General features: G+C 40.2%; 1 protein-coding gene across 2 annotated transcripts in view; it reads left to right on the top strand.

Moving 5' to 3' along the window:
* Nucleotides 1-1873: 1873 nt before the first annotated feature.
* RPH3A (rabphilin 3A) overlaps nt 1874-12505 on the top strand; it is a 206217-nt gene continuing 195585 nt past the window's right edge. Inside the window, exon 1 of one of the 2 annotated variants that reach the window (XM_075178499.1) lies at nt 1874-2270. The gene's annotated coding sequence lies outside the window, so the exon portion shown is untranslated. Of the gene's footprint in view, nt 2271-6300; nt 6426-12505 lie in introns of those variants that run through there. The other variant, XM_075178500.1, reaches the window with a different exon arrangement.

Genomic DNA, 12505 nt, shown 5'->3' on the forward strand with positions numbered 1-12505 from the left:
TATAGTAACTATAGCCATACCACTCTATAGCCATACCACATCATGTGACTATCTTATGGCCCAAAAACAAAGGGGGCTCTTCAAAAGAGAAAATCAAGTACCTCTAAGTATTACCACATTAACTATAAATGAATGGCGCCATTGCAATAAGTTCTAGTTCCAGATTAGGGAGAGACCTCCTAGTCTCCCGGGAGAGGAGGAAAATCTCCCAGAAGAGTGCCTTCAAGGACCGTGGGGACATACCGGGCCTGATTCATCAAGGAACGCAAAGTGCGTTTTTAAAATTGGACAGAAATTGCAATCACGTATGCATGTATTCATGTACAAGAAGATCTCAAGAAATGTTCCCATTTGAATATGGGTGTAAGTATGCTCTGGCTATATAGTATTTACTGTATGAAGACAGATACCACACTCTGCAGGATGTGCACAATGCATATGTGCAATATAGCCCCATCAGAATGCATTGAAAAGAAAATTAAATATAGATGCCCAGAGCTTGAATTGGACGAAGGTATGTGCACTTGTCATCAGTAAGCCCTCACTGAACAATGTCTACGTGTATACGCACCTTGCCTCCACCGTTCCACCCTTCAAATTGTAGGTCAGAAGTTATTCATTTGCGATTGAACCTGAATTGTATACACTTGCGTTCACTTGTGTAAAGCCCATTTCTGAGTATCCACAGAGAAATTTCACACAAAATACAGCACACAACAGGACTTACATCCGAAGATGAATTAAGCACACCGTGAGGAAGGGACCCAAGTCTTCAAGCCCTGCCCATCCAAGGGAACACTGAATGGACAAGGGCATGATGATGAAATTAGCAACATCATAAGCAATGTCCTGCCCACTTCAGGATGGGAATGATGTCATCAAGCTCCATCCAACCTGGGTATACTGAGTGAGCAGGGACATTGCAATGAAATTAGCATAACTAAATGCCTTCCCCACCCATTTGACACAAATGGTGTCATCAATCACTCCTACCTTTTCTTTCCATACCTCCCTTCCATATTTCAAGGCAGAAAGGTATAAAAAGAATGCGGATATACCATGCAACTTCCTGTAAGTAGGGACAACGACAAAGCGCCCTATCGGGACTGCCTCACCTAAATCGGGGCAGTTGGGAGATATGTATCTGATAACTCTTTAATACATATTGATTAATTCAGTCTGAAAACATAAGGAATGTACATATAGCCCGGGCACCAGTGTCTGATTGGAAACAATAGCATCACTGTATACAGTAGATATTATTTTTACATGGAACAGATCTTGGTGAAGTATGTAGGACTTTAGGGCAGAACATGAGGAATGCATGGGGTTATATTTCTGCTATGGTGCCCAGTCATTTCTAGCTATGCTCCTGTCCAGAATATTAGAGTCTTTAACATTTCTTGTATGGTCTATGATGCTCTTTTAAGGTGTGTTTCTCTCGTAAATAAAATATTTGAAAATGTTACTTTTCATGTATAATTATTATCTGGTGGCCATGTCAGCAACCTACTGTCTTGCTTACCTAAGTAGGCAATGTAAGCAGAGGATAATGAAATGTAATAATGAAGTGGATCATCATTAGCAGTATTTAAATAATGCTCCAGCTAATGACGTTTAGATAAGAAACATAGAGTCAGCTCTAAATGTTCCCTTAAGATGTTTTCACTATCAAAAGAAATGCAACATCAGCAGATTATTATTTCTGTATGATATTGATCATAAATTAATTACATAGTGTACCAAGAGGATTGCCTGCCGTTTTTAGAGCTTGAACACGTTTTTTTTTAAAAAACCAAGCAGCACACACACATATTTCATTTATTTTGGGTGCAGCTTGGTGGTCCCAGGTCATTAATATGGGAGGCTGAGCACAGGAACACATGCATGCTGTGTGCAGAGCACACCCATGCCGTGTTGTGTGAGATTCATTCATAGCATAGCCAGGCGTGTTCTGCAGCTAACTGCTTCTGGCAGCCTCTGAGCTGATGAGGTGTATTGATTCTCCCATAGCTCCCAGCCCAGGAGAGTGCGCATACATTGCCTGCTCAGCAAGGGATCTAACAGAAGCATTTGCTGTCTTTCCCAGAGACCTGTCAGCTGCAGACAACCCTGAACTGAAATGTAGTATAGGACTTACTTTACCTCTATACTATTACTTTTACATTTCAGGCAGAGATTGCTGCTAAAAGAATATTAGATACAAAACCAGTCTCTGTTAGGAGAGGGATTGGTTCAACAATTTCTTCAGCTGCTTCACACACCTAAAGGTAAGTACAATATATTTCCTAATTTGTTTACCATTGGTGGGCTTGGTATTGTACATGGTCTTTCAATGGAGGATGATAATGTTTTGCATTGTATCTGAATAACAAGACCTGATTTTGCTGTTAAGGGTTTCATTTCATACAATTATATGTCTACACTACAAAGCAAGGGGGTATTTCAGTTCCATTATCATAATAATTTCAGGGCACTCAACTTGTCTTTAATGAAACGTTTGCAGTGTTATTGCAGGATATTTACACAAATCTGTTGTCTCTAACCAGCCTGTTCTCTAAACTTGAGCAGGTTATATCCGGTTTCTTCATTGATCACAATGGGAATTCCTAGAATCATTGTACTCCTACTAATTTAGGATAGCCACACATTTCTTGCTGCCAGGAGATATAATTTTCAGAGGCAGAGAGATGTTAGGGGGGTTCCTTTATTGATTGCAGCACGGCTGCAAAATGGGTCTGTCAAAATGCTGCACCAAGTTTGCGGCTGTGTGCTGCATAGCATTGTGCAGGGTGCTGTCAGTCCTTTTGTCTAGGAACATGATGCATTTAACCCCTTCACTGCTGCTGTGGCTGTCTTGCAAATTAGGGTTAACAATGGCACCCTGCAGCGGCTCCTTTAACCTCTCATGTGCTGGAAGAATGTTAGTGACTGCCATACTGAGTGGATAGACCTATGTGCCCATTTTCAGTGGGCACATACTGAATGCTAGCTTACTTGCTGGTGAAGTGCACTCTCACTTCAAAGCCTGCTTGTCTGCAGTCGATTGCAAGCTCTATAGAACAAGATATTACCTTGTGTAATTGTCAGTCTGCAGTTTTGCTTGACATCACCTGTAGTTATACTCCCATTTGTGAAGTGGTGTGTGTGGATGTTGATGGTGAATAATTGTATATTTTACACACTTGTCTTCATTTTCCTGCTGTTTCTTGCTAGTAAAAAAATATTCTGATTGACAACTAGCATGTGGATTAAGAAAGATTTTTGGGCACTAACAGTTGTTATTGTTAACCCTACAGACTGGCTCTCTCTCAGCAGTGTTTCTCGTTGCTTATTCCCAGCGGTACATATTTATGTCATAAATCTGAATGAATTACTTGTTCAGTAAGTGATTAAACCAACATTGAACCCGGCTTGTGTTTAAAGCGGACATTGAAAAACTGCTATGTAAGACTGTGAACACACCGCAATCAGAATTTTTATTAGGGTATTTTCATGAGCTATACAAATACCTTGTGACAACATGCTTTTCAGGTGCTTGTGAGATTTTTATTTATGTTTTAAAAACAAAATGTATTGTTTTGCTGCTTCTCTTCAAAAAATAAATAAAAAAGAGTGCTCAAGAAATATTTCATTTCATTAAATAGCAGGAGTCTAAGAGCACTGGAAGTGCAAGTAGACTGCACCTAGAATGGTGTTAATGTGTTCAACAACCAACCACAACATATGGGAAAATCAGGCAAGGTGTGGTTTACACAAATCCCAAATCTCTCACTAACTCAATGGAAGAGAAAGCACTAGTCAAACACTTGTCTGTACTTTGCCATAGACCATAGCATGCTCCACTGAGCATTGAAAAGGGTCACTGAATGCTGAACATAAATGCCAGTGTGTATGTAGGCAATCTTAGCAGCTCCTGTTAATCAGCGTTGAAAAACATTTTTCGCCCGCATTGGCAGGCCCAGGGGCAAATTTATAGTGTGCTGAGCTGGAATTTCACATTGCGGTCTATCTGCAGCGTAATAGCATATACGAAAATACTGTACATGTAATATTATATAACATACATAATAGTTTATAAAAGTATATTTAAAATAATATACTGTAACTAGTAAGTAGTTATTTGAAGACACTGCAATCACATCTTCAAGTAAATCCTCCTATGTGGTGCTCCACAATAGCTCCCATTTCCATAGTAGCTAGTACATATTCAATAAATAGAGAAGCCACTCGCCACAAAAAGTGGTGAGTGCCCTCTCATCATCATCATCATCATCATCATCATCATTTATTTATATAGTGCCACTAATTCCGCAGTGCTGTACAGAGAACTCACTCACATCAGTCCCTGCCCCATTGGAGCTTACAGTCTAAATTCCCTAACACACACAAACACACACACACACAGACAGAGACAGACTAGGGTCAATTTGTTAGCAGCCAATTAACCTACCAGTGTGTTTTTGGAGTGTGGGAAGAAACCGGAGCACCCGGAGGAAACCCATGCAAACATGGAGAACATACAAACTCCACACAGATAAGGCCATGGTCGAGAATTGAACTCATGACCACATTGCTGTAAGGCAGAAGTGCTAACCACTTAGCCACCGTGCTCTACTTTTTGAGTAAATAGTAGTTAGGAGGTGGAATTACACAAATGGTTCTTTTTGATTTATTTGTGGAAAGCTACAGGTCTTTTATAAGTAATTTGTTACTATTTATTTTGCTGCACACATAGTTTCGCTGAAATAAATAAAGCTATGTTTTACAACACACGTCAATCAAATTCAGGTCACAGGCAGATAGTGATATATTGGTGACCAAAGGATTGTAGATAATTTGACCCAAGCTTATATTGATTCTAGCCTCTACCATTTGAGAGATTACATTAATGTTACTGCAGTGAGTTTATAAAAAGTGCTACAGCTGAGTATGTGTGTGTCTTTGTATACTGTCGGTAAGTCACCCTTAAAGGCCACCATTTACTGTTTATAACTAGCCATTGCCAGACAATGCAGAGAAGCATCATTTTGTTTTCTCACACACTTACTCTTGCTGCCAACAATATTGTTCTTCTCTGCTTCAAGAATTGGTTGAATCAACCAAATCTCAAGGGCAGAAGCTGGGCAGATGTGGTCTTTAACACAATCTGTGGCTAATTTGATAACAAAGGGCAAAACCAGGAATGCACATAAGTTATACGGGGAATGGTCTATGACCGCATTGCAAGGGTCCACTCATTGTGATGAGGTAATGGCCTAACACATAACAATTTTCTCATCACCTGACCTTATTTTTAGTTAGATCAGGCATATGATTGTCACATGTATTATTATGTTGGACCATTTTGGTAAAAAGTGACAAAATTAGTAATCTGTATTTTAGTGCGTATGCCCAGCTACTCTTATGCTTGCAGGCATTTATCGAGATGTAATCCCTTCATTGCTCTCACCAAGTGGTAAACCCAGTGGGGATAGTCCTCAAAAATCATAAATAAATTACTATGAAGACCCCTTTGTCATTATGCACCGTACTGACCTCAAACACTGGACAGACCATGGACACAGCAGATTGCATTTTTCATCCTCTACACCTACAAAGCCATAACAACAAAGTTGGGCAACATATCATGGGCGGCTCTATAATTGACAGTCAATACCAAAACTGCTGCTTTAGTGAAATGAATAGTCTGCAAACATTCAGCTATTTTAATTGTGCAGAACTCAGATATTGATATTTAAATTTAAAGCTCCTTTTATTGCACAAGTGTGCCTACTTGTCCACCTAATGCATTTCAATGTGCATGCCAACTTCCTGCCCCCTGAATATCAATCTGCAGCTGCCTTTGTGGGTTTGACACACTTGAGAATTATTATGGTGGAAACAGTGAAATGTCACTTCACACTCCAAACTACTAGCATTTTAGGACTATCAATTTATCAATTTTACTTTTTCCATTTGTCTTTTAAAATTCAGTTTGGTTTAGATCATTTATTTCTTAAGTTAATCATGAGTGTGATGGGACATCGGGCTGTATTGTGTGTCAATTTTGTGTGTTTGAATGCTTTATTCTATTGGTAATGTGCTTCTAGAAGTGTGCCCTGCCACAGAAGTCAAGTAGGAAGGTGCAAAATTTGTGTCATTATCAATATAGGATAAGACCTGGGGGTAAATGTATTAACCTCCGGTTTCTTCAACCCCCGCGAGTACGGCGTCTTCGGCGCTTAAATTTAAAGCGGCGCTGCCTTGTAAAAGGAAACTTCCCTTTACAAGGCAGCGCTGCTTTAAATTTAAGCGCCGAAGACGCCAAACTCGCGGGGGTTGAAGAAACCGGAGGTTAATGCATTTACCCCCTGGTCTCCACTATCACAGAGCAGGTGGAAAAATCAATCAGGGAATTCCTTGCTTTGCACCAACCGTCACAGGTAACCTTTCACTCCCTCAAATCATACTTGGCTACATTATTCCCAGAGAAGTGGTTCAAACTGCAAGTGCAGGGAGCAGTGACAATGCAAATCATGTCATCATAGTCCCGTCCTCTGCTGTGCAATTACTTGTTTACATCATTACGTAGTTGGGCTGAGGGCCAAGATGACACAAATTGTGTCAACAGGACCAATCTGGCGAAGCCTGATGACACGAATCACATCATCAAGGCCCCATCCTCTTTACTCCCCAATATTCTGAAGCCTCCTGGACATTCTAGGAGAGGAGGCAGGCATGCCCCAAATTCATGTTCTAAAGTTATGTGCACTCATGCACCTAATGCTCTGCAAGGAACTCCCCGATCCATCCAGCTCCTCCTATCTCACAGTGCAAACTTTTCCACCCCGTAGATGCTGTCATCTTGGCTCACAAATCCACGTGTCTCCCTGTTAAACTGATTGCATTTGTGCAAAAGTATGCACTTGGCACCACAAAAGAGCATTTGCACTGTAGTTTGTACTTTTATAAATGTCTTTAGCGGAAAATAATGTATTTTGACTTTTCAATTGTTTTCAAGTAGTGGAACACTCACTCTTATTGTATAGCTGAGAGAGCTATAGTTGCACGGAGGTAATTTACAAAATGCACAATTCACTTTGGTGGTGCTGTCAGCCTTCATTTTTCACATATGCACCAAGTCCACCAAAGCACATGGGTTTGCACAGCAGGATCGTGGCATTTACAAATGGGCAGAAATTTGGCTATTGGACTTGTTGGGTGGAATGCTAAGTATAGTGTAGGCTCATTAATGAGCCGAGTTTCGTGGGTGATGAAAAAATTAGATTTCATTCTGCGCAAGAAATTATTGAAATGAGATAATGTGGTGAACTGGGGGCCTAGAGAAACATAGAAATTGACGGCAGATAAGAACCACTTGGCTCATCTAGTCTGCCCATATTTTAACCTGTGGGAACGTCAACTCTATTGTTGGGGGTTCTCATTGCTGTGTGGATTGGCATGCAGCCATTTCATTCTGGAAAAGGACTTGCATTTGGAGCAGCTCAGAGCTGATAGAGACAGAGTCTTATCCTGTACTTTTAATGATCACTTCCAGATGTCCTTTCACTCCTACCATTAATTTAAGCCGTAAATGAGGCTAAACGGAGCAGTGTTTTAAGAGAAAATGGAAACTCTTTAGTTAATGAACTGGTGTGTCTATAGCATACTTGCCTACTCCGGAAATTTCTGGGAGGCTCCCGAATTTCAGGGTGTCCTCCCTGGAGTGCAGGCATACTCCGTGATGGGGCGGGGCTTAATCACACAATTTCGTGTCATCAAGCCCCCATGCTTTGAAATGCCGTGATTTTTTTTTTTTTTAGCATTTCTTAGGGGGCGGGGCTACCGAGATGCGCAGCCACTCCCCCTCCTATCCCCTGTCACATGACCTCTGCTCCAGGATCTCCCGGTTCAGAGATTTTAAAAGTTCGCAAGTTTTGTCTATAGCGGCTGGAGATATGATGTAATGTGATGTTTACACTTTTGGACCATGTGCTCCCCCACAAAGTTATGTGCACTTTCTAGATTGTGGAGGCATTCCCTGAGAGAGGACAATAGATTCACTGATGCAAAACCAAGGTGTTCTGTGGTGCACATCAGGGGCGGATCTAGAAAAGTATCTTACCCGGGGCGATTTAGGCCCCGCCCCCTTTGACTTCAAGGCTGCCGGCGGCTGCACAATATGTGCAGGTCCGCTCGGCAGTGACAATGTGCTGCCCGGCTGCTCTGATTGACACAATCAGAGCAGCCGGGCAGCACATTGTCACTGCCGAGCGGACCTGCACATATTGTGCAGCCGCCGGCAGCAAGCCCCTGCTAGGGGGGGAGGGCGATCGCCCCAATCGCCCCCCTCCCTGGATCCGCCACTGGTGCACATCATAAATTAGGTCAGCAGCTAAATTCCCTCTGATGTATATTGTGCTGTAGATTTCTTGCTAGATTTTCTATGCCACAATTGTACCTTGTCTTCATAACACTTTGATAGGAACCACAATCTTTCTAGTGGAAGGAAAATAAAAAGGAATTTGGCAAGATAACTGTACAGATGACTTGCTCTGCTGCTGTAAAAGGGCAAGCCAATTTGTCATGTATTGACGTACTGTGCTTTTAATTCTTTTTGTCTGTCTAAAATGTGTGCTCTGGCATCAAGGAAAATATTTTATTCTTTAAGCTTCCGTTTGTTGAGCTGTGTGTCATATTCATATTATGTTAATTTTTTTAATAAGTACAATTAATGATTTTGTTTCATAACCATATGTAAATAGATACTGTAGAAAATACAGAAGTGATGTGAATAATATAAAAAATAACTGAACAACTAAAATTGAAAATAAACCGATTTCATAAGATTACATACATGGCTTCCGGCGTTCACACGATCTTGCAGGTCATCTGGCGTGGACACGAGTTATATCTCTACTTTACATTACCCTTTACCATTACTAAATTACATGCAACATTGTCTTGTTCCCTGTTTTCACATCTCCTATTTATTAAACCATAAACAATGTGGAAATGGCTTTTTCCACATAGTTTAGGTTTTTTTAAGTTAATTAGATATCTAACATAAGCCTGACGCAAGAGATACCATAGATATCTCCTGCACTAGGCTAAGTTTTGTATTAAACCACAGTCCCCATAATTTTCAATGCGGACTGCGGTCTGGGGCAATTGAACAAGCTCCAAAAAGCCTAGCTTTTCGGAGCTTGAGCCCATTGGCTAGTGCCATCTGAAGATTTTACCTTATGGGGAGAGCGTTGCAGAAGAGGGATCTTCCTGCTCTTCCCTCCGGCTACTATAACAAAGTGGCTTTGGGAGAGGTAGACTACCAGAGTTAAAAGGTAAAAAAAGTCATCACAGGGACAGCCCCCTATCAGATGTGCTGTACCAGGATGATTTTTTAATAAATGGAGACAGAAAGTCATCTGTCATCGCATGATATCCAATGGGGCAATAAAACGTTGATTATTAAATAGGCCCCTATATAATTATATAATGTGTAAATGGGGAACAAGGCAATGATAGTTATATAGTGCCTCGATTTACACGCAGGTTGTATGCAAGTTGTGTCGGAACATAAATTGGGCCCATAGGGGCATATTTAATAATCACTGCCATTTGTACACGACCAATTTAAATGAATAGGGTTCAACTGTAAATACAATCAGAGGTCTAAAATAATATAATTCTAAGTATTGTTGATTAGCATAAGTACATCACAGTTAATGACTAAGCAAATGCAATTAATTGAAATGCTTCTCTCATTAAGATTAAGGCTGGGTACACACTATACAAAATTTCTCCTGTTGCGATACTATTAACGATTTTACCAATGATTAAAATAAAATAAAAGCGTCCCGATCAGCATGCCGATTCATGTGTTCACACTAAACACGGTTTACACAATTTACCTTCAGATCTGTGCTCTTCATCTGTCATAACCATCGGCTTAGAAGATCATGGGGTATATTTACTAAACTGTGTTTTTCATAAAGTGGAGATGTTGCCTATAGCAACCAATCAGATTCTAGTTATCATTTATTTAGTACATTCCTCAAAATGAAAGCTAGAATCTGATTGGTTGCTATTAGGTAACATCACCACTTTTTTAAACCCGCAGTTTAGTAAATCTAGCTCCATGTCTCTGCACACTCCATAGAGATCTATGGACACTGCCGGCCATGAGTGCATACACACTGCAGGATTGGAACGACATCGTTCCATCGTTGAACAATATTTTTAGTCCGGTCTTAAATTCAAATGAAACGATACAATTTGCTTTGGAATGATAATCGTTCATCGTTGTAGTATGCACACTAATGCGATATCGGGCCGATTGGTCGATTATCGTTTGATCGGCCTGATAATCGTGTGAAAACATAATCCCAGCCTAAAGATTTATATGCAGTTGACCACAATACGGCCTTTCCTTAATTTTGTGGGCTGGTGAATGCAGAAAATATGTAGTGTAGAAACTGTAACAACATCACATTAATGTCTAACATACTGTAGGGTTTGGCTCATTCATATTTTAAATTAATCAGTAAGGGGGAATCTTAATTCCCTTCAGTACATGTGTGACTTCTGTGTGTTTGAAGCGTTTTATTATTGCTGGGAAGGTTTCCCAAAAATGCTCTTTGCTGAATAAGTGTAACTGAAAGGTGCAAAGTGCTGCCTAATAGGCATAAGGACAAGTCCCTGGGGCCTATTTATCAATCACATTTTTCCTTAAAATCTTCCGAAATCTGGGGAACAGCAGTTTTTCGTGACTGCTGTTCCTAGTGAAGAATTTTGATAGTCACGATATTTCAATCCTTATCTTTGTGATAAGGATTTAAACTAATCGTGTTTAAAATGCGGTTGATAATAAATATGACCCTCTACTTCTAAAACCTCAAAGGAGCATTCAATGCAAGAATCCAAGGTATCTTGTGGGTAATGCCGATGTAAATGTGCTCTCTCCATCTATTTATCTTATTTAAATCCCATTTCACAAAATGATGTCTCACTTCAGCCTGTAAATCCATGTGTTCCACACATCTTTTTGAGGTTTAAGGCTTTTGTAGTTTGTAAACCACCCTTAATCTGTGGCCAGAATATATTTTTTAATAAATCAATTTAATGGAATGACATAATAAATCCCCTTGTTTACAGGGCAAGCATGTAGAAACCAGAGTAGGGAGATATGTTTTATGAGGCGGAAAGTTAAAGGAATAAGCCATGCAAAAGTAGGTCTGTGTGACAGGGTTAAGTGTTGTGGAAAGCCAGTGGGCCTGATTCATTGAGAAAGCAAAGCAAAAAAAAGAGTAAATTTGCACCGTGGCAAAACCATGTTGCATTGGAGGGGGAGATGAATTTAAAACGTGGGGACAGATTTATAGTTGAGGTAGGGCGGCATGTCCACTATAAACTTTAAATTAAAAATAATTGTAACATGGTTTGTCCATGTGCAAATTTACTCTTTTTTTTTTTTTTTTTTCTTTTGCTTTCCTGAATGAATCAGGCCAGTGTGTCTATAGGTTGGACATTGATGGGATGTGGAAAATAAGGAGATTAGACTGAAGGGGGGACAAATTATTATACCCCATCTCTTGCTTTCACTCGCACTGAATGCTGTCCACCTGATGTTGTGCATAGGGGAGGTTTGCTTGTCTCCTGCTGTATTGTAATTTTATCTTATATGTTCAATGAAAAAGCTCATTACGTCCAGCAGTGACTGTGAGGATGCAATGACTGCTAGACGCATCCATTGTTTGTAGGTAACACACAGGGAATATGTGCAACCCCCCACAGAGTAAAGGAGAACAGTACTAATATGCTGCATAGAAGAGAGTTCAGGCACGCACAGGTCAGAATGATTTTTCCTTTTCTTTTACCTTCTTATGCATGGTAACCTAAAGTAATCATTTGCAGTATGTTTAATGCACAACAGTCTTGGGATTACATATCCCCCATAGCCTTTTCAGTTTAAGGTTATGGCGTTCTTTTCTAAGACAAGATATTCCATACAATCAGAATAGGCACTGCTATAAAATGTACAGACCAGGAAACAAACACATAATATTGAGTGCTACGTGGAATAAAGGGCCTATTTCTTCAAATGGTGATAACTGTCATTTTTCTTTTATCGCTGCAATAAAAAATTACATATTGATGAGGCAGTGGAGCGTTAGTTGATTGCCCCGGAGCGTTAATAGTAACTTAGCGCTTTGCCAAGCCAATGAATTTGCAATGGACATTCAGTTCTATTATTAACACAAAATGGTAAGAATAGAGTGTCATAAAAAGCAGACGGAATCACGTACACACATACAGAGCTAGTACTTCTGCCTCACAACACTGGGGTCATGAGTTCGATTCTCAACCATGGCCTTATCTGTGGGGAGTTTGTATGTTCCGTGTTTGCGTGGGTTTCCTCCGGGTGCTCCGGTTTCCTCCCACATTCCAAAAACATACTAGCAGGTTATTTGGCTGCTATTAAATTGACTTTAGTCTCTGTGTGTGTGTGTATGTGCATGTTAGG

This window comes from Mixophyes fleayi, chromosome 1 (genome assembly GCF_038048845.1).
Source record: "Mixophyes fleayi isolate aMixFle1 chromosome 1, aMixFle1.hap1, whole genome shotgun sequence".
Classification (NCBI taxonomy): Eukaryota; Metazoa; Chordata; class Amphibia; order Anura; family Limnodynastidae; genus Mixophyes; species Mixophyes fleayi.